The sequence below is a fragment of the Loxodonta africana genome, chromosome 9 (assembly GCF_030014295.1).
Source record: "Loxodonta africana isolate mLoxAfr1 chromosome 9, mLoxAfr1.hap2, whole genome shotgun sequence".
Taxonomy (NCBI): Eukaryota; Metazoa; Chordata; class Mammalia; order Proboscidea; family Elephantidae; genus Loxodonta; species Loxodonta africana.
In genome coordinates, this window is record NC_087350.1 from 96778600 (window position 1) to 96802455 (window position 23856).

General features: G+C 38.6%; 1 protein-coding gene and 1 pseudogene across 2 annotated transcripts in view; one reads left to right on the forward strand and one right to left on the reverse strand.

Annotated features, from left to right (window-relative positions):
* Window positions 1-23856, forward strand: part of MLLT3 (MLLT3 super elongation complex subunit) — a 302423-nt gene that overhangs the window by 247159 nt on the left and 31408 nt on the right. The gene's annotated exons all lie outside the window — the stretch shown is intronic.
* On the reverse strand, window positions 629-18144 carry LOC104845656 (large ribosomal subunit protein eL34-like; annotated as a pseudogene).

Here is a 23856-nt window from a genome sequence, read left to right on the forward strand (position 1 = left end):
TGCTTTCATAGTCCTATCTGTATTTGCAACCTTGGGGGAAAAATTAATATCCTACTCTTTAGTACTCTGTTTAAGCTTACCACCCTTTACCTTTGAATATTGCAACATATTTTTCCAGTTTATATCCTTCTTAATGTAACATTATCAAATCTACTACTATTTTCTTTGGCTAATACTTCACATTTTATCTGTAGTTGTTGGAAAGGTTGCTATCAAACTCACCATTAAATTCTCTTGGTTAATTTTCATGTTTCCATTTTAGGAACTTCCACAATAATTTGTTGAGCCAAATGTATTGCACAATGCCCCAAAGTGTACATAACCTAATTACATTTTAATCTTTTAAAACATAAGGATTGAATAAAATTGCCTTACCACATAGAGTGATAAAAATAAAAACAATTACATGAGCAGTTGTCAGTATATATTCAGTGTAGTTTTTTAAACTACACTGAATATATTGAGATATAATTCACATACCATACAATTCACTCATTTAAAATGTACAGTTCAGGGGTCTTTAGTATATTCAGAGTTGTGCAACCATCACCAAAATCAATATCAGAACATTTTTATTGCCCCCAAAATAAACCCTGTGCCTTTTAACTGTCACCCCACTATTGCCCCATTTCCCCTAGCGCTAGGCAACCACTAACCTACTGTCTATATAAATGTGCCTATTCTAGAAAATTCATATAAATGAAATCATGTAATATATGGTCTTTTGTGACTGGCTTCGTTCATTTAGCATGTTTTCAAGGTTTCTCCGTGTTGTAGCATATCATAACGTCATTCCTTTTTTGCCATTTGATTTTTTTATTATTCAAAAAAGCTTCATTTTTTTTTTTTTTATTTAGCTTTTTGACTCTGTGCTTGTGCCTTCAACACTTTCACAACATTTTTAGCTCCTCAATAAAGAAAGCACAGGCACGTTTAGCACACATGGAACCACCAGAGGCCCTGCTGATGTGTTCTTTTGTTTTGGACAACCTCATGAGAACTTTAGGTCTCACAGCACAAACCCCTCAAAGTTGGCCTGGGCATACACCTCATGCAGATTTTGATGCTTTACCAACCTTCTGGGTGTAAATAATTCTATTACCAAGGGTTTGGGACAGCCTAGTATTGTTTTTTTTTTTTTGTATTGTTAGAGGCTGTGTTGTAGGACAGCCTGTGATGGTAGGTCAGATGCTGGACCACTTTGAATGCCTCTACACAGCAACCCCAGAAGAGGAAAAAGAAAGCGCTTGAGAGTTCAAAGGTCAAACATCAGAACTTCATTCCTTTTTATATGGCCGACTTACTGGTCTGACAGAGACTGGAGAACCCCCGAGAGTGTGGCCCTCAGACACCCTTTTAACTCTTTACTGAAGTCACACCTGAGGTTCACCTTTCATCCATAGACAGGCCCAAAAAACAAAACGAGATTAAACCGGCACACCAGCTCAGGGGCAGGGACGAGAAGGCAGGAGGGGACAGGAAAGCTGGTAACGGGGGTACCCAAGGCCAAGAAGGGGAGAGTGCTCATATGTCATGGGGTTGGCAACCAGTGTCGCAAAATAATATGTGTATTAATTGTTTAATGAGAAACTAATTTGCTCTGTAAACCTTTAACTAATGTACAATAAAAAAAAATTGACAAAACTAAAATAGGAGATATAAAAAAAATTATGTGGATGTACAACATTTTGTTTATCCGTTCATCAGTTGATAGGTATTTGTGTTTTTTTCCAGCTTTTGGCTATTACAAGTGATGCTGCTCTGAGCATTTGAATGCAAGTTTGTGTGTAGATTCAATGTAATTTTTACACACGAATCTACTTTCTGATCATCCAAAATCCCTGATAGATATTTTTGTTGGTGTGATCTTCTCCTTTCTCCTTGCTCTTGAGCATATTGAGAAGTTTTGGAGAATTCTGAGAGATATTGAAGGAGATGGGTTATTTTTCTCCCCAGTGGGATGTTCCGTTGAGTCATTTACTACAGATCACTACAAAAAACAAGGTAGACAAGATGGTCTCATGCACACTCTTATTGTTGGTGGGAATACTGTAATTCTCTCTCCTCAAATGTCTGACAAATCAGCTTTGTGAGAAACAGTCCTCAAGGATCCCATATTTTGAAATCTATCTTTTTCCTTCTTTGCTATGTACTATTTTTTTTCAATGTAATTATGTACTATTTAGAAAAGTGTGGAAAATTTAAAATTTTCAGTTTTTTTTGGACAGTTACTCTCAGTGCTTTTTAATGGGAAGTTCTTTTGGGCAAAACAGATTTTTAAAAAAAAAAAAAAGGCAAATTCTACTATCTTCCTGTACTCTTGATTTTTTTTAATATAAGATTGTTCAGTTTTGGTATTTATTAGAACAAGTATTCAGAAGAAGCAATCAGGTACAGATTTTCTCATCCAGTACTTGATCTACCTGTTTGTTCTGAAGTTTGCCCAAGAATTAATTTGGTTAAAGATTTTTGCGTGGGAAATTTCTGCTAGGTGAGAATCAAAACATTGACCTTCATAAATGCCAATTTGAGCTTAACACACACATGTTTATTTTATTTGGTTACACATTATTTTGGGTGATTGTGACATTACAAACCCCACCCTGCGGCACCCCAAATGAGCCAGTCCTATATTTTCATTTACAGAACTTGAACTTCCTTATATTTGAAGCTTATCTTTTTAAAATACTTGAACAATTAATCACTTGCCCTTGTTAAATAGTGACCTTTGGATAGTGCCTGTAGGGGTTTGCAGTGGCTTTGAAATGCTAAGTTGGTAACTTTTTTCCAACTGCCTCTTCCAAGATGTTGTGTCAGAGGACCTAGCTGTTTATCTGGTGAAGAGTAATTTATTTTTTTGATGAGACTTACGTGTGTACATATTCAACATTATAGTTGGCATGAAAACTCACCCTTCAGGATAATACGTCACAGTTAGTTCTTCCACTGTAACTGAGACTCTTGGACAAGATCAGAAAATTGCTCTTTGGTGGAAAGAAATTTAGTTGGTATTTCAGGGCTGCCATGGAACAGAGTGCCTTAAAGGAGCTGAAAATCACTTAACTAGTGAATGAGGTCATTAAGCTTTTGTGCAAAATACTATGTTGTATTTGTAAACAAAAAGATTGAGGGAAATAATATGGTAAATTTGAGAGATTTGGGTTTACAAAGTTCACCATGTGCATACCCACTATGAGCATGGTGTTGCTCTGATAAGTACCCATAGGGCAGGAATTGGCCAACCATAGCCTGTGGATCAAATCTGACATGCTGCCTGTTTTTGTAAATAAAATTCGATTGTAACATGGCCACAGCCATTTTTTTTTTTTTTAATTTTTATTAAGCTTCAAGTGAACATTTACCATTCCAATCAGTCTGTCACATGTAGGTTTACATACATCTTACTCCCTTCTCCCACTTGCTCTCCCCCTATTGAGTCAGCCCTTACAGTCTCTCGTTTCGTGCCAATTTTACCTTCTTCCCTCTCTCTCTATCTTCCCATCCCCCCTCCAGTCAAGAGTTGCCAACACACTCTCCCGTGTCCACCTGATTTAATTAGCTCACTCTTCATCAGTATCTCTCTCCCCTCCACTGACCAGTCCTTTTCATGCCTGATGATTTGTCTTCGGGGATGGTTCCTGTCCTGTGCCATCAGAAGTTCTGGGGAGCATTGTCTCTGGGATTCCTCTAGTCGCAATCATACCATTAGGTGTGGTCTTTTCATGAGAATTTGGGGTCTGCATCCCATTGGTCTCCCGCTCCCTCAGGAGTTGTCTCTTGTGTTCCCTGACAGGGCAGACATCGATTGTGGCCGGGCACCAACTTGTTCTTCTGGTCTCAGGATATTGTAGGTCTCTGGTTCAAGTGGCCCTTTCTGTCTCTTGGGTTCTTAGTTGTCGTGTGACCTTGGTGTTCTTCCTTTGCCTTTGCTCCCGGTGGGTTGAGACCAATTAATGTATTTTAGATGGCTGCTTGTTGGCATTTAGGACCCCAGGTGCCACAATTCAAAGTGGGATGCAGAGTGTTTTCATAATAGAATTGTTTTGCCCATTGATTTAGAAGTCCTCTCAAACCAAGTTCCCCAGACCCCAGCCCCTGCTTCGCTATCCTTTGAAGCTTTCATTTTATCTCGGAAACCTCTTTACTTTTAATCCTGTCCAATTAGGCTGACCTTCCTTGTTTTGAGTGTTGTCTTTCCCTTCACCCAAAGCAGTTCCCATCTACAGATTGATCAATAAAAAGCCCTCTCCCTCCCTCCCTCCCTCCCTCCCTCCCCCCTTTGTAACCACAAAAGTATGTGTTCTTTTCCGTTTTTTCTATTTCTCAAGATCTTATAATAGTGGTCTTATACAATATTTGTCCTTTTGCAACTGACTCATTTCGCTCAGCATAATGCCTTCCAGATTCCTCCATGTTATGAAATGTTTCAGAGATTCGTCACTGTTCTTTACCGATGCGTAGTATTCCATTGTGTGAATATACCACAATTTATTTACCCATTCGTCCGTTGATGGACATCTTGGTTGCTTCCAGCTTTTTGCTATTGTAAACAGAGCTGCAATAAACATGGGTGTGCATATATCTGTTTGTGTGAAGGGTCTTGTATTTTTAGGGTATATTCCGAGGAGTGGGATTTCTGGGTTGTATGGTAGTTCTATTTCTAACTGTTTAAGATAACGCCAGATGGATTTCCAAAGTGGTTGTACCATTTTACAATCCCACCAGCAGTGTATGAGAGTTCCAGTCTCTCCGCAGCCTCTCCAACATTTATTATTTTGTGATTTTTGAATTAATGCCAGTCTAGTTGGTGTGAGATGGAATCTCATCGTAGTTTTAATTTGCATTTCTCTAAAGACTAATGATCGAGAGCATTTTCTCATGTATCTGTTGGCTGCCTGAATATCTTCCTTAGTGAAATGTGTGTTCATATCCTTTGCCCACTTCTTGATTGGGTGGTTTGTCTTTTTGTGGTTGAGTTTTGACAGAATCATGTAGATTTTAGAGATCAGGCGCTGGTCTGAGATGTCATAGCTGAATATTCTTTCCCAGTCTGTAGGTGGTCTTTTTACTCTTTTGGTGAAGTCTTTAGATGAGCATAGGTGTTTGATTTTTAGGAGCTCCCAGTTATCGGGTTTCTCTTCATCATTTTTGGTAATGTTTTGTATTCTGTTTATGCCCTGTATTAGGGCTCCTAGGGTAGATCCTATTTTTTCTTCCATGATTTTTATCATTTTAGTCTTTATGTTTAGGTCTTTGATCCACTTGGAGTTAGTTTTTGTGCATGGTGTGAGGTATGGGTCCTGTTTCATTCTTTTGCAAATGGATATCCAGGTATGCCAGCACCATTTGTTAAAAAGACTATTATTTCCCCAATTGACTGACACTGGTCCTTTGTCAAATATCAGCTGCTCATACGTGGATGGATTTATATCTGGATTCTCAATTCTGTTCCATTGGTCTATGTGCCTGTTGTTGTACCAGTACCAGGCTGTTTTGACTACTGTAGCTATATAATAGGTTCTGAAATCAGGTAGGGTGAGGCCTCCCACTTTCTTCTTTTTTTCAGTAATGTTTTGCTTATCCGGGGATTCTTTCCTTTCCATATGAAATTAGTGATTTGTTTCTCTATTCCCTTAAAGTATGACATTGGTATTTGGATTGGAAGTGCATTGTATGTATAAATGGCTTTTGGTAGAATAGACATTTTTACTATGTTGAGTCTTCCTATCCATGAGCAGGGTATGTTTTTCCATTTAAGCATGTCCTTTTGAATTTCTTGTAGCAGAGTTTTATAGTTTTCTTTGTATAGGTCTTTTACATCCTTGGTAAGATTTATTCCTAAGTATTTTATCTTCTTGGGGGCTACTGTGAATGGTATTGATTTGGTTATTTCCTCTTCGGTGTTCTTTTTGTTGATGTAGAGGAATCCAAGTGATTTTTGTATGTTTATTTTATATCCTGAGACTCTTCCAAACTCTTCTATTAGTTTCAGTAGTGTTCTGGAGGATTTCTTAGGGTTTTCCATGTATACGATCATGTCATCTGCAAATAGTGATAGCTTTACTTCCTCCTTACCAATCTGGATACCCTTTATTTCTTTGTCTAGCCTAATTGCCCTGGCTAGGACTTCAAGTACGATGTTGAATAAGAGCGGTGATAAAGGGCATCCTTGTCTGGTTCCCGTTCTCAAGGGAAATGCTTTCAGGTTCTCTCCATTTAGAGTGATATTGGCCGTTGGCTTTGCATATATGCCCTTTATTATGTTGAGGAATTTTCCTTCAATTCCTATTTTGGTGAGAGTTTTTATCATAAATGGGTGTTGGACTTTGTCAAATGCCTTTTCTGCATCAATTGATAAGATCATGTGGTTTTTGTCTTTTGTTTTATTTATGTGATGGATTACATTAATGGTTTTTCTGATATTAAACCAGCCTTGCATACCTGGTATAAATCCCACTTGATCAGGGTGAATTATTTTTTTGATGTGTTGTTGGATTCTATTGGCTAGAATTTTATTAAGGATTTTTGCATCTATGTTCATGAGGGATATAGGTCTAAAATTTTCTTTTTTTGTAATGTCTTTACCTGGTTTTGGTATCAGGGAGATGGTAGCTTCATAGAATGAGTTGGGTAGTATTCCGTCTTTTTCTATACTTTGAAATACCTTCAATAGTAATGGTGTTAAGTCTTCTCTGAAGGTTTGGTAGAACTCTGCAGTGAAGCCATCTGGGCCAGGACTTTTTTTTGTTGGGAGTTTTTTGATTACCGTTTCAATCTCTTTTTTTGTTATGGGTCTATTTAGTTGTTCTACTTCTGAATGTGTTAGTTTAGGTAAGTAGTGTTGTTCCAAGAATTTATCCATTTCTTCTAGGTTTTCAAATTTGTTAGAGTACAATTTTATGTAGTAATCTGATATGATTCTTTTGATTTCATTTGGTTCTGTTGTGATGTGGTCCTTCTCGTTTCTTATTCGGGTTATTTGTTTCCTTTCCTGTTTTTCTTTAGTCAGTCTAGCCAATGGTTTATCAATTTTGTTAATTTTTTCAAAGAACCAGCTTTTGGCTTTGTTAATTCTTTCAATTGTTTTTCTGTTCTCTAATTCATTTAGTTCAGCTCTAATTTTTATTATTTGTTTTCTTCGGGTGCCTGATGGATTCTTTTGTTGCTCACTTTCTATTTGCTCAAGTTGTCGGGACAGTTCTCTGATTTTGGCTCTTTCTTCTTTTTGTATGTGTGCATTTATCGATATAAATTGGCCTCTGAGCACTGCTTTTGCTGTGTCCCAGAGGTTTTGATAGGAAGTATTTTCATTCTCATTGCTTTCTAAGAATTTCCTTATTCCCTCCTTGATGTCTTCTATAACCCAGTCTTTTTTCAGGAGGGTATTGTTCATTTTCCAAGTATTTGATTTCTTTTCCCTAGTTTTTCTGTTATTGATTTCTAGCTTCATTGCCTTGTGGTCTGAGAAGATGCTTTGTAATATTTCGATGTTTTGGATTCTGCAAAGATTTGTTTTATGCCCTAATATGTGGTCTATTCTAGAGAATGTTCCATGTGCGCTAGAAAAAAAAGTATATTTTGCAGCAGTTGGGTGGAGAGTTCTGTATAAGTCAATGAGGTCAAGTTGGTTGATTGTTGTAAGTAGGTCTTCCGTGTCTCTATTGAGCTTCTTACTGGATGTCCTGTCCTTCTCCGAAAGTGGTGTGTTGAAGTCTCCTACTATATATGTGGAGGTGTCTATCTCACTTTTCAATTCTGTTAAAATTTGATTTATGTATCTTGCAGCCCTGTCATTAGGTGCGTAAATATTTAATATGGTTATGTCTTCCTGATCAATTGTCCCTTTTATCATTATATAGTGTCCTTCTTTATCCTTTGTGGCGGATTTAAGTCTAAAGTCTATTTTGTCAGAAATTAATATTGCTACTCCTCTTCTTTTTTGCTTATTGTTTGCTTGATATATTTTTTTCCATCCTTTGAGTTTTAGTTTGTTTGTGTCTCTAAGTCTAAGGTGTGTCTCTTGTAGGCAGCATATAGATGGATCGTGTTTTTTTATCCAGTCCGTGACTCTCTGTCTCTTTATTGGTGCATTTAGTCCATTTACATTCAGCGTAATTATAGATAAGTAAGTTTTTAGCGCTGTCATTTTGATGCCTTTTCATGTGTGTTGTTGGCCATTTCATTTTTCCACATGCTTTTTTGTGCTGAGACGTTTTTCTTAGTAGCTTGTGAGATCCTCATTTTCATAATGTTTAACTTTGTGTTTATGGAGTCGTTACGTTTTTCTTGGCTTTTTTCTTGAGTTATGGAATTGATATTCCTTTTTGTGGTTACCTTTTTATTTACCCCTATTTTTCTAAGTAAAAACCTAACTTGTATCCTTCTATCTCGCCTTGTATCACTCTCCATCTGGCAGTTCAATGCCTCCTATATTTAGTCCCTCTTTTTGATTATTTTGATCGTTTATCTATTGATTTCCATGATTTCCTGTTGTGTGTATTATTTTGTTTATTTATTTATTTTTTAGAATTAGTCTTAATTTGTTTGTTTTTGTGCTTTCCCTGTTTGAGTTGCGTTGATATCAGGACGTTCTGTTTTGTGACCTTATATTGTGCTGGTACCTGATATTATTGGTCATCAGGCCAAACAATCTCCTTTAGCATTTCTTGCAGTCTTGGTTTAGTTTTTGCAAATTCTCTAAACTTGTGTTTATCTGTAAATATCTTAATTTCTCCTTCATATTTCAGAGAGAGTTTTGCTGGATATATGATCCTTGGTTGGCAGTTTTTCTCGTTTAGTGCTCTGTATATGTCGTCCCATTCCCTTCTTGCCTGCATGGTTTCTGCTGAGTAGTCTGAACTTATTCTTATTGATTCTCCCTTGAAGGAAACCTTTCTTTTCTCCCTGGCTGCTTTTAAAATTTTCTGTTTGTCTTTGGTTTTGGCAAGTTTGATGATGATATGTCTTGGTGTTTTTCTTTTTGGATCAATCTTAAATGGGGTTCGATGAGCATCTTGGATAGATATCCTTTCTTCTTTCATGATGTCAGGGAAGTTTTGTGTCAGGAGTTCTTCAACTATTTTCTCTGTGTTTTCTGTCCCCCCTCCCTGTTCTGGGACTCCAATTACTCGTAAGTTATCCTTCTTGATAGAGTCCCACATGATTCTTAGGGTTTCTTCATTTTTTTTAATTCTTTTATCTGATTTTTTTCCAGCTATGTTGGTGTTGTTTCCCTGGTCCTCCAGAAGTCCCAGTCTACATTCTAATTGCTCGAGTCTGCTCCTCTGACTTTCTGTTGCGTTGTCAAATTCTGTAATTTTATTGTTAATCTTTTGGATTTCTACATGCTGTCTCTCTATGGATTCTTGCAACTTGTTAATTTTTCCACTATGTTCTTGAATAATCTTTTTGAGTTCTTCAACAGTTTTATCAGTGTGTTCCTTGGCTTTTTCTGCATTTATCCTAATTTCATTTGTGATATCTTTAAGCATTCTGTAAATTAGTTTTTTATATTCTGTATCTGATAATTCCAGGATTGTATCTTCATTTGGGAAAGATTTTGATTCTTTTGTTTGGGGGGTTGGAGAAGCTGTCATGGTCTGTTTCTTTATGTGGTTTGATATGGACTGCTGTCTCCGAGCCATCACTGGGAAACTAGATTTTCCAAGTAGTCAGCTAAAAAAAAATGCAGTCAGATCCCTATCTGAATTCTCTCTCTGGCTCCGGGTATTCGGATGTTAATGGGGTCGCCTGGGGAGGGTGGGGGAGGGATCTGAGAGCTAGGAGTGTAGCACCACAGAATATAGAGCTGAACACCACGTTCACGCTCCGCCCCCGTTCGCCAAAATCCGGGCTGGACGGGTCCCTGGCTAGGACCCTGCTTTCCTTGCTCGGAAACCAGTCCCTTCCTCCTGGGGACTTCCTCCGGTGCGCGGCACCGCTCGTGGGCACTGGGTGGGCGTTTCCCGCACGAACGGGTGGGCCCGCCCCCAGGGTCTATTCAGGCGATTATAATTAGATCCCGCGGTCACGCCCCGCCTGTGCGCGCGCCCAAATCCCAGCGGGATGACTTCCGGGTTGAGACGCTGCTTTCCCTGTTCGGGAACCAGTCACTTCCTCCCCGGGACTTCTCCTTCCGGAGCGCCACACCTCTCGCGCGAACTGGGTTGGCGTCACCTGCACAGCCGGGTGGGCCCGCCCCCTGGGTCAATTCAGGGCAATAAAAATGGACTCCGTGCTCACGCCCCGCTCGTGCGCGCGCCCAAGCCCCGGCAGGACGGCACCCCGTCTGGGACGCTACTTTCTGCGCTTCGGGACCAATCAGTTCCTCCGCACGGCCAGGTGGGCCCGCCCCCTGGGTCAATTCAGGGCAGTAAAAATGGACTCCGCGCTCACTCCCCGCTCGTGCGCGCGCCCAAGCCCCAGCAGGGCGGCACCCCGTCTGGGACGCTACTTTCTGCGCTTCGGGACCAATCAGTTCCTCCCGGGGACTTCTCCTTCCGGTGTGCCACACCTCTCGCGCAAACTGGGAGGGCGTCACTCGCACGACCAGGTGGTCCCGCCCCCTGGGTCAATTCAGGGTAATAAAAATGGACCCCGCGCTCATGCCCCGCGCGCGCGCGCGAGTGCTCAGATCGCAGCGGAATGGCTCCCCGTCTGGGATGCTGCTTTCCCTGTTTTGAGACCAGACACCTCCGGGGATTTCTCCCTCTGGTGTGCCGTGCCACACGCGCGGACTGGGTGCGCGTCCTCCTGCACGAACGCGTGGGCCCCGCCCTGGGGTCACTCCAGGGAAACACAGCTGACCCCCCCCCCGCGCGCGCCCTGTCGGCTTCTCCCCTAACTCCCGGCGGGACGGCACCCCAGCTGGGACGCTGTCCTCCCCCCTCTCAGATCAGTCACTGCCTCCAGGGTGTTTCTCCCTCCGGCTGCGCCCCTACGCCGCCCGCGCCAACCTGCTAGGCTTCCTCCCGGGATGGGTTCGGGGGGGAAGGGGTGGGCCCCCTTTCTGTGCCGTCTGCCCCCCTGGGCTCTGCCCCAGATCGAGCTCCGAAGGTCACCTGCCTGGTGCGCTGGCTCCTAGTTCTGAAAACAGTCGCTGTCTGCCCGTATTTGTTCGTCCTCCGTCTCTAAGTCTGTGCTTGTTGTTCAGAGTTCATAGATTGTTATGTATGTGATCGATTCCCTTGTTTTTCCGAGTCTTTGTTGCAAGAGGGATCCGCGGGAGCGTCCACCTAGTCCGCCATCTTGGCCCCCCCTCCCACAGCCATTTTTAACATATTGTCTGTGGCTGCTTTCATACTACAAAGGGAAAGGTGAGTAGTTCTGACAGAGACTATATGGCCCAGGAAGCCTGAAATCTTAACTATTTGGCCCTTTATAGAAAAAAGGTTGCCAATCCTTGCTATAGAGGCTGCCAGGTAAGTAAGATGTATTTCTTATCCTCAAGAAGCTTATCTGGTCAGATGGTGGGGGAAAATGGCTAGCACAAGTGTTACAGATAGCTCTTACACAAAGCAAAAAATAGAATTACCAGTGATGAAAAGAACGTCAAAGGCCATCTTAATGCATTAAGACCAGAACAAGCAGAGTTTGTATGTTGGAGAGTAATGGATATCAGCATAAAACAGTACCAGTCAGCGTGTAATTCATTATCTAGGTTCAGCTCAGGACAGTTTGAAATTTTAAATATATCCAGAAAATAGCCTGGCTGTCACCATAGGAGTAGATTGTCCAACACTAATAGCCATAAAAGACAGTTGGCATTTCTTACTGGGAATTCTGTTGGGCCTGGAATATTCATTGTGGCTAGATATTCACTTGGCTGTTTCACTCAAGCACAACTTTAGAATAGAAGCTTGGGACATCTGTGGACTGGGGTCTGTCACCTCCAGTGATGTCTGTGGCAGCTGAAAGCTTCTATAAATAAGCTTTGTCTACTCTTATAAGAATCATTACTCCAGAGATTGGGCCTCCAAACAAATATTGATGACAGGAACCAGACCAACTCCTTCTTGGTCTTTCTTGAGCAAACTTATAGCAAGAAGAAATCCACACAAATTTCAGAAGCTAACTTGTCAGACTTTTGGGTTTATTGGCTTCTTAGGAGGTAGACTTGGGACTGTTGATCAGAGAAGTATGTGAATGACCCTTCTCCCTGCTCTTTGACATACAGTACCTTGGAAACTCTTCTTCAAGCATTATTCTCTGTCACTTCAGGCCCAGAACACACTTCCCCTAATGTAAACTGACTGATAACACCACTCTTATATTCACTCATTTTAGATAACATTATGTAAAGTATGTGGCTTCATCTGGAGCTTTTCGGATCCTGTTACCCAGATGGCACACATCTCCATTTGTTCTGTATATCAAATGCAGAAGTGGCAGTGCCAGCTGGAAACTGGAGTTTGGTTTCAGTCTAAGGGACTGCAATGCTATCCCACCGGAACTAAAGTGGAGTGATAGGCCAGATCACTGAAGGGAGCAATCAGGATCAGTCAGATACAAATATCATAGAAGGCAGAGATTCTAATTTGTTCCAAAATGCACCTTAGCATTAACACCAGAGAGATGATTGAACTGGATCTTGTTGGACCAAAGTACCATATCATGGTGGCCTCAGAATTAGAACTTTATTCTTTAATAAAAAAAACTTTAAAACCAAATATCGTGTCAATTAGTGGTACATGATTATAGGAAACTCTTGTAGGTGACATTTTGGGAACATTAGTCTGTGGTAGGGGTTCTTAACCTAGGGGGATCTTGCCCCCTCCCCATGCGCAGGGGCATTTGACATTTTTGATTGTCATTGCTCTGGGAAGTGGTACTGGCTTCTAGTGGGTAGGAGCCAGTGATACTGCTGAAGGTCCTACAGTGCATAGGATAGCCACCCACATCTGAGAATTATCCAGTCCAAAAATAAAAAATGCCAAGGCTGAGAAAACCCTAGTCTAGTGGTTTCTCTTAGTTATTAAGAAAAAATTCTTGGCTGACATCAGTTTATTAGGAAAAGTTATTAAACTTTTCCTGAGTTCCTTTTGGACATGAAAAGAGTGTTTCTTACTGTGTTAGGATATTTTCAGTTAAATCAGGAAAAAATGCTTCTGTTATTTTTGTTTATGTATTTCAAACATAAATACTGTAAACTTTTTGGAAAGCACAGAATAATTTTTGTAAAGATGAAAATAAAAAACAGCATGATCCCACCACTCATTTGTACATTAAAAAAACAAAACATTGGCGATATCATGGAACCGGCTAGTTTATCCATCGGCACAGTCTCTTTAGGGAAATAAGTGAAAGACAGTGGAGTTTTCCCTAAGCTTTCATCCTGCTTTATTACCTTTTTCTAGCCTTTATATTAAGTTGTGTTAGTAAGCAAGAACAGAAAATCAAACGTGGCTATCACACAAAATTTATAGTCAGTTTATCATATATATGGTCACTATGAGTCGAAATGGACTCAACGGCTACCGATTTGGTTTGGTTTTTGGTTTATCATAAAGTGAGGATCCCTGATGGTGCAGTGGTTAAGAGCTGGGCTGCTAACCAAAAGGTGGCAGTTCAAACCCACCAGCTGCTCCATAGGAGAAAGATGTGACGGTCTGCTCCCGTAAAGATTTACAGCCTTGGAAACCCTATGGGACAGTTTACTCTGTCCTATAGCGTCACTATGAGTTGGAGTCGACTAAATGGCAACGGGTTTTATCATAAAGTGATTAATTAGGCTATAATTCAGAAGTTCTCATTGATATTTGTTATGGATTTAATTGTGTCCCCCAAAAATATGTGTCAGCTTGGCTAGGCCATGATCCCCAGTATGGTGTGATTGTCCACCGTATTGCCATCTGATATGATTTTCCTATGTATCATGAATTCTACCTCTGTGATGTTAATGAGGGAGGCAGGATTCAGTCTGCAAGATTAGGTTGTGTCTTAAGCCAGTCTCTTGTGAGATATAAAAGAGAAGCCAGCAGAGAGACAAGAGGACCTCATACCACCAGGAAATTAGTGCCAGGAGCAGAGTGCACCCGTTGGACCTGAGGTCCCTGTGTAGAGAAGCTCCTGGACCAGGGGAAGATTGATGACGAGGACCTTCTCCCAGAACCGACAGAGAGAAAATGCCTTCGCCTAGAGCTGGTGCCCTGAATTCAGACTTCTAGCCTCTCTTAGACTGTGAGAGAATAAATTTCTCTTTGTTAAAGCTATCCGCTTGTGGCATTTCTGTTACAGCAGCTCTAGATAACTAAGACAGTGAGGAAAAAGTTTTGTAGAATTTATTTCATTATTTTCAGTATGTATATGTTAACAGCTTAGAGATTTTAGTACCTTTATTCAGTTTTTATTCACAGTAGATTTTACTAATAGATAAAATATTTTGTAATTTTTCAGTTTGAACGTAGAGGTAACTTTTTACTTTTAGGGATGAATTTTACCTTGATTATGAGATCTAAACAAAGCAAGGGAGAGGAAGAAGCCAAATATTCTAGACCACCACACAATGGTATCTCTGAGCTTCAAAAGCCCCGGGAGGGTACAGCTGGGGAGTGCTGTATTTTCTGTACTCTTGGTAGGTTAAATTTGGTTTGGCAGAGAACTTTTAGGAGTAGATAAAGCTCTGTAAGTAAAACTTCACAGTTTTAGCCAAAGAAAACAGACTGTAGTTTTGATGACTCTATGTGATTTATTAGTGCTATATGCAGGGCCTTTTGATCTTCGGGATTCAGTAAATCAACGAATTGATATTTATCAGAACCCCATCACATGCGAAGAAATCAAAATTTGCCTGTAGTGTTGATACTAATATAATTATCCAACACCTGCATCCCATTGGTGATAATTGTGTTAGGTTATATTAAATTTTAATGATAGGTACAAACTGAACATTAAGAACATGTTTTTGGATGACATTAATATTGGAAATACTCATTTCTTAAGTATGTCAATTTTTCTTATTTCTGTGTATACTAAAACCTCTTACTGGGAATGTAGGAACTGCATGTAGTGATTGTGGCTTTTGAAAAAAAAGGAAATGACTTGATATTGATGGTACCACATGAGCAGATGTTACAAAGGCTACTTATGATCTTAATTTGTCAGACAACATAAAGGAGTTTCCACTAAGTTTGAGGTTTCATCCCACCTCTGAATGTCTTTGTAATACTTTCATAAAGTAGCAGAAACCACAGCACAGGTATTTCTGCCATTAAGCCATCACCATCCATCAGTTTTTGTGTTTTTACTCCCAAGACAAGTGAACATATGACAGAAGTTTATACGTCTATAAAACTGAGATGTCAAGAGCACTATAGCATGACGTTAATATTTTCTTTAAATGGGTGTTCTTCTTGAGACTCCTGAGGCCCATGTTTTTTTGCAGGAGGAAGATTTTCTGGTGCCCTCAATGAGTTTCACTTTCTTTTTTCTGTGAATTTTCAATTTTCGTTTGACCAATTAGTTCTTGCTTATGAATGTTTTGTGCTTAGTTTAGTGATGTTTTTTTAATTCCTATCTTTGTTCTGTTTGTACAGAAACCCTTTCTAGAATGTCCTATATAGCAGGCTTTGAACTAGGGATCTTACCAGCTCTCTGCTTAAGAGAAAGTTTGAGAGAAAATAAATTTTGGATCAGTCTAATAAGTTTGCCTCATTTCTTGAAATGTATTTCAGGGAAGACAATAATGGGGCAGAGGGTGGACAAGCCATGTTAACTCAGTCATGACTGTACTTGTATAGTAATTTCACAGTTGTTCTTATTGATGATGATAATAGCTAGTTTTGTTTTTGACCACTTGCCATCAAGTCGATTTTTTTTTTTTACCGCTTGCTATTAAGTTGATTATTATTATTATTTTTACCACTTACCATCAAGCTGATTTTTTTTTTTTACTGAGTTGCCATCGAGCACGTTAACCATTTACACCACTCAGGGACTCAAGCTGATATTCCACCACTACCGCCAGTTGCTGTGACGTTGACTCCAACTCATGACAGCCGCATGTTTGTCAGAGTAAAACTGTGCTCCCTAGGGTTCTTAATGGCTTATTTTTCAAAAGTAGATAGCCAGGACTTTCTTCTAAGGTGCCTCTGGGTGGACTCAAAACTCCAACCTTTAGTTACCAGCTGAGCTCATTAACCATTTGCACCACCCAAGGTCTCCAGCTAATACTGAATCATCATTCATTCCATGATCTACCCTAAATGCTTTATTTGCATCATCTACGTTCTCACAGTAATCATATGGATTCATACCATGATTATTTTCATTCCCCCACTTACAAATAAGGAACCAAGACCTGGGTAGATTGTTACTTGGCTAAGGTCACACAGCTAGAAAATGGTGGAATCAGGATCCAAACCAGGTCTGATGTTTCCAGAGCCTGAACTCTGAATCATTATATTGTGCCATTCCTTCCACCTTCAGCCCTGTCTGAATCTTGAATTTTCAAAACATTTTATGTTTAGTTTAAAATGCAAAATTCATGTCAAAAGTAAAATAATTGCATTTTTGAATTGTACGCCATTTTATATAACCTATCCTTCTGTCTTTTTTTTTTTTATCCTTCTGTCATAGAGCCAATAGCTGTGTTTGATTTTGTGCTTCTCGCTTTAGGTACATATGTGTATATATACACACACACACACATATATATATATATGTTCAGTAGTGTGGCACAGTGGTTAAGAGCTATGGCTGCTAACCAAAAGGTCAGCAGTTCAAATCCACCAGCCGCTCCTTGGAAACACTATGGGGCAGTTCTACTCTGTCCAGTAGGGTTGCTAAGAATCGGAATTGATTCAAATGCAACAGGTTTTTATTCAGTGTTGTAGGTGTAGTTCATAGCTGCCTGTGTGTAGTGCCCTCTGTGTTTTCTCTTTCTTGTTATTTCCTGAAAAATATTACTGGACCTCCAGGTATGAACAGAAGCTTAGAATTCATGTTCAGTATCTCTACCTTTTTACCCTATCACCATTTATTTGCATAAGAAATGTGATCCTTTGTAATGACTTTGCCCCGCTTATGGAGTAGGAAGGAGAATGTAACTCTTACTGATAGGATGGGCAGGCCTTACAGTTAAAACACCCATAAGACAAATAGATTCCAGAACCTTGACATGATCCTTTCTTTACTATGTGCTTCATATAACCCTACAGGCTAGAATAGGGAGTTTATGCAAGTGAGTAAGTCAGGCTTACTTTAGAGAAATATTCTGGGATACTAAAAGCAATGTGATTCAAGACTCAGGCATACTGGGAGAGATAGCTAAGTGTTTGACATCTGATCTCTCTAGCAGAATGTATGCTTACCACACATACGGTGGTATCAGATGGAAGAAGCGAGCTTCTAAAACAGTTTGCGGTGGATGTTTGCTTCTGATTAGCCTGTGTGTGCGTGTTGGATGAATGAGCAATTGGGAAGTCATGACCATGTGTTTGCTGTCATTTAAACTGCCAATCTAATCTAAATATACATGTGGGTGCCTAAGGAGACTTCTTTCTTCTCAAGAGGATCATTCTTAACAGCTCTCAACTCTTTGCCGACTTTGGGGCACTTCTGTTTTGCTGAGGGTGACTGTATTTTCCTTTAAAAGAGGTGAGGATGATTTCTTTGCTTGCTGTATTTCTGATTTTTAAAGGCCAGCTCTATGCAAAGTTTATTTAACATGAGCAGTAACTTCTTTGGAAAGATAGCTTCTAAAATGCTATACAAGGTAATGAAAGAGAGGGGCAAGGGTAGGGGAATGAGTAAAAGCCACAGAGGGTTTTGATACATGGAAGACTTCAGGAAAGCCTTGTAAATTGTATACCATTTTTTGCATATAGCATGCATTAACATAATTACAGGATGATTTACAAAAAGGAGGTATGTTTTTTTAACACCTCATTGTATAATGGAGCCCTGATGTGCATTTTTGTTCCATAGTGACAGAAGGTAGGAGAAAAGATAATCCTTCTCCTCTGACTTGAAAGCATTTACAAATATTTTATCTACAGTGAATTATTACAGTATATATCAAAGAAATTGTTTCCATTCATGATTGTTATAGATTTTATTTTTGTAGAGAAGCTAAGTATCAGATCACTAAGTATTTACTTACCTGAAATGAATTCTTTCCTTCCGAAAATCGTACTGCTCTTCCATTTTTTGTAATTATATAGCTTATGTTTTGAAAAGCTGGACATCCAGCGTTCTTCCCCATTTGAATATTTTTAGATGTAAAAGCGAAGAGTGAAACCTTTCACTTACTAAAAAGTACTGGAACACCCCTGTCATCTAAGTACAATTTGAAAAAAATTGGCTATCACTTAATTGCACATTAAAGTGTTATTTCCTTAATATCTTTTTGACAATGCTAGAGAGACTTTCTTACCTTTAAAATATTTATTACTGTGTAAATTCTTATACAAGTACAGGTATTTATTTTTAACTTAATAGTGATATGCTGGTTTGAATGGAATTTGGGTTGGTTTACAGATTAATATTCATGACAAATTAAAGTAAGATAAGTAGTTAGAAAATTTAAAGAACATAGCATTCATTCAGAGGTAGGCAATTTTTACACATGGACGATAAGGTCTGCCATTTTTTTCTAGAGAAATATGACAGTTAAGTAGTTTTATATTTGGAATAGCAGAAAGCACACAGATTCATCAGCAGAAATCAATTTTCCTGCAACTATATTCAAAGAGGAGCCCTGGCCCAGTGGCTAAGCGTTCAGCTGCTAACCAAAAGGTTGGCAGTTTGAGTCCACCAGCTGCTCCTTGGAAACCCTATGGGGCAGTTATACTCTGAGTTGGAATCAACTCAACAGCAACAGGTTTAACTTTTTTGGTTTAAGTTCAAAGAGAATTTATCATGTGGGTCTCTATAAAATACATGCAATCACATGATATCCAAATAAAAAAAATCCAAATCGTTATTATTATTTATAAATGTGCAAAATAATTGTATATAAATGCTAATCTTGATAACTTAAAATTGTTTTCCTGATGGGGAAGAACATACTGTTTTCATTCAGACATGGAAATATCTAGAGCCTTAAAAATTTCTTTTGAAAAACATTTCATTTATAGATGTTTTGATTTCAGCACAATTTCAGAGAAAACAGAAGCTGATCACAATGAATTCCTTTCATTCTAGGAAAAGCCATATTTAGTAAATTATACTCTAGATAAATAATTGAAGCCTTAGTGGTCCTTCAAAGCCTGCTTGTACCCTCCTCCCCTGCCTCCCTGTCTCCTGTAGCTCAACCCACATGCAGGAAAGACAGTTCAACAGGAAAGACATGAGAATTTCAAGGCCAGTATTTCTAGTTTTCTTCCAGATTTTTAGTTTTGTGAGAAAACACTACTTTCCTAACTAGCTTAACTTTGAGGTTTCTGGCAGCTGGAAAAGAGGACACAGACATGATCTGTTGCACATTTCACCTTGTCCGTAAGATAAAAACCAACCAAGCTCTTAGGAGATTTTTAAGTCAAAGGCATTTAGGTGAAAAGAAGAATCTGTGTTTTCTACTTATTTTTCAGCCTTTTTTCTGGGAGTCTTCTAAGTGTAGTGGATAGAAAGTTCATAAGTAGCTTTTGCTTTGTAGGAGAAATTTGAATGCCATGTTATAAACTAAATGTGCTGAAGTTTTAAAATATAACTTAAATATTTGAAAAGTACACACATACACATGTGTATGTCTTTGTGTGTGTGTTAAGGCTTGTAGAGTTGAGCTTTTCCTAAATAATAATTTTAGATGTAGAAAATATTCTTTTATGAAGATTAAAAACAAGTTTAGGCCTTTACATCATTCTTGAGATATTGAAATTGGATGGGTTTCCGAGGATCAATTCCGAAACGGTTCCAGGCCATCCTCTGAGAATGCCGTACTGGTGCTCTAATTGAGCAGTGTGGATCTGAACTCCCATTAACTTGTCTGTGAGAAAGAGAAAATCGAGGAAAGCAAGGAAGGGGCTGAGGAAAAGACCTTTAGCTGGTGCTGTCCTGCACTGCCATTGTCGAAGGACATCCTTTGAGCTAATTTCAGACTCATTAAAAAAAAAAAAAAAAAAAAACTATTTAGTGATTAGAAACCAGTGGATAAGAGCAGAAAGCCCAAGTGAATAAAGACCATAAATACTGAAGTCCTTGGGATAACAGCCTGTAAAACTGTCAGAAAGCATTGCCTAAGTGACAGAAGATAGCCCCAAATAACAAGGAGCGTTAGCTCACCGAGCAAATACTCCGTATTCACGGACAGTTTAGTTTTCTTCAAAAAGTAGAGGTTCTTCTTGAATCCAGTACCTGCAACTTCTTTATTTATTTGTTTTGGATGGCGAATATTTGTTTGTTTTTTTGACTTATGTTGACTGCATTTGCTAGTAAGTATCATGATGCCTATTTAAAGATAACTTGTGCTTCTAAAAGTAGAACTGTGATTACTGAAACTTCTGTTTAGATCCATCTACATACTTGCTAAGAATGTTTAGCCTAATTGGAGCCTCGGTGTGTGTGTGTGTGTGTGTGTGTGTGTTTAAGAGGCAGATGGTTAGGAATTAGATTGAACAAGTGTCTTTTTCTTGTTTTTAAATTAAAATCTCCAGTTCACAACTCTTAAATATTTCTCCTTAAGGAGGAAAAATAATTAATAAAAACAGAAGAATATAAGTCTTTGTTGTAAGTGATGTTGTTACCACCACACAATATCGAGATAACAAATGATTGAAGTCTTACCAGCCAGTACTTCAGATTTGTTTTCAGGTTAGAAAAAAATTCAAGACGATAGAATCAAAAAGGTCTTTATTCTAAACTCCTATTGTTCTATGATGATGATTTTATGGCGGTTGAATTACAGTGTTAACACTCTGAATTATACGTTTTACAGTTTTACGGTATAACCTTCAAATCTCAAATGTGTGTTTTAGTGATGTGACTTCAGTGTATTTAAAGTGTTGTGCTTCTTCAAGTTAGAAAATGTTATCAACTTATGGGTATTTGCTTTTCAACGTCCTGGCTGTGAGAACTCGAGGTGTTATTCACTGGAAGGGAGCAGATGTTAAAGGTTCCTGCCCCTGTCTCCCTAATCCCAAACACCCTTGAAGAAGAGAAACGTTCTATTACCCAAATAGGCATCTTTCTGATGGTGAGAAAAGGCGGTAAAAGGCAGTAAATCTGCCTTCTCATTATGAAGTGCAACAATAGATTGATTTATGGAGAAAAGCAACTGTTAGGCTTATATAGGACGTGTGCATGGAAATGCAGGTTCCCTCAGAGCCATAGAGGCAGTAGCATTCCTCCTATTCTTGACAAGAATCTAATATTACTAACAGGGAATATGTGATTCTGAATTCCACATTTTAAGGGACTACATTGAGAACAAAAAAACCCACCGCCTAAGGTTTTCACATGAGAAGTCTTTTAAATGTGCTGTGTTTTTGCAATTGTAGTTCATTTTCATTAAGAGAGAAGGGACTTCTTAAAAATAGTTTTGGTTTATAAGTTTTTTTCTTAGGACTTGACATTTTAAATGGAAGTGAATATAACATATTGAAGTGTTAGGCTATTTATAAAATTTTCAGTTTTCACTCAATATTGAATAGTTTTTAGTGAACACTATAGAGTCTTAAATTAGGAAGAGACAAAACTTATAAAAATAATCTTTGCAACTATCAACATTTTTTTTTTATATGGAGCGATAATGAGAAAAATGTTATGTTTTTGACCTGTTGATGAATATACGGTTTTAAGCCAGCATTTTCCTCTATTGATTTTGGCTATTTTGGAAGTCAAGTGTCAGGGAAATAGGGTCTTAGCAAGTAAAATGAACTCTTAATGCTGCTGTCATAAGAGAAAAAAATCAAGTTTCACATTTAATAGGGTAAATTCTTTAAGATAGTCCAAAGAATAAAATTTATAAAACTGCTTTGATATTTGCGTAAGTCTACAAAAACTCAATTGGTGTTAATCAAATGCTCTATAAACATTTTAAAGTAACTCATTTTTAAGAAAGCTGTAAAGTTAACAAGGAAATGCAGTTAAATGTCTTGTCAAGATAATCTCCAATTTTTAGTTGGTTCATTTCACTTAATTGCTACCTTTATGATTGCCTGAATTCACTCTATTTCATTTAATGTTTTAAATTTATAATCTAAAACTGAGAGCTAAAAGCATATATAACATGCATTTTTTAGACCTTTGTTCAGTTCTATGCTGTCCTTACACATGTAGAGAATCCAAAAATAATTTTCACTTATTTTAAGCGTCTATGCTTCACACAGGTGGGTTATTTCTCAAGTTCTGAGTAGCTGTTCTGACAAGAGTTTCAGGATCTTATTATAAACTGATGAGCACTAGTATTTTGATGTCAGTTGGTCAGCTCCAATAACGGTCCATTCTATCAGGAAACATTTTTTTCTTCCATGAGGCATTACAACTCTAAACCCTCTCACTTGTAACTTTTTTTTTCCTTCTCTACCCACCACCTTTGACACATACACACACACACACACACACACGTGTGTGCGAGACAAAGAGACCAATTAAAAAGATAAGTCTCTGGTATCATAAGTAAGTGGTGTAGTTAATGGCCAGCTGTGAAATAAACTCAACTTCCACACACACAATCTTTGCCCAAGGAATAGCAACCATTCTCATTCCTGAAGCATTTAACAAGTGAGGATTCTTCAGCCAGTGATCTCTTACAACATATCTGGCACATACACTATCTTGGAACAACTGGATTTTTTGAAAGAGCACATGTTCTGGTCACAATAGCAGCCTTCAAAGTACAACTGGTGATGAGAGATAAAAGACTTGAGGCTCTTTTGCTTAAAAGAGAGGAAGCTAAAAGAAAATTATAGCCATCTCTAAGTGTGGAAAAGGGTCTTATGGAAAGATTTATAGACCCTTGTTCCCTGAGGCCATTTCGTTTCCTAATGGGATTTTGTGCCCTCAGACAGGGAGTGATGAGTACAAACGACAGCATTTAATAATAATTGTGAAGATGATGTTAATAATGAAGAAAGCTAATGCAATTATAAAAACAGGCACCTCAAAATAAAGCCAATTATCTTAGCACCCAGGATAATTTTATGTCTGTAAGTTGAAAATATACTAGAAATAAGGACTTATTCCTGTTTTACTGACAGTTAGAGGGTAATTCTTAGAGTCTTGCTCTATTACCAGAAAATGGACTGGCATAACAAGAGCTTTTAATAATATAAAGGCCCAAGAAGACTATATACAATTATACTTTAACATTAAGTTCATTCAAGTTGTCATAATACTTAAATGGAGAGAGTCTACAAAAAGAAGTGTATTGTCTTCCCCCGGTCACAGACATGAGCAACTGTTCTAGCAATATGGGTTCCAGTTTCCTATTCTAGTGTCTTTTCCCCAAGTTCTCCTGTTTCCAAAGAAGGAGCTGTTGACAGGTTATTTAAAGCATTAAATCTACTTTTCCTCTTGGAGGTCATAAGATTTTGTATTGAAGAGCTAGAAAAAAGAGGGTAGATCACCTTCAAAGGCAAATAAAATAAGTGATTGCACTGTATTGCCAGACAGTCATGCTTCTCGGTCCTCTTGATTAGCACCAGTGTCAAGAGGTTGAGGACAATTCAGAGGAGAACTATCCCTGCATTTCTTTACAAAACATACCGAACTGATGATGTAAGTAGTTAGGATCCATTGTAGTATTCATTGGTTAAATGTTAGAAACAACTGATACATTAAGACCCTGGAGTGAAGTGTTTGGTGTTAGCACTGGTTTGCTTTGGATGTGAATCATGCGATGTCTCTTCTGGACATAGAGAGATTCAGTATATTTTTCACAAAGACATAAAAATTTCTGTTTCCTAACACTAGTGTTAT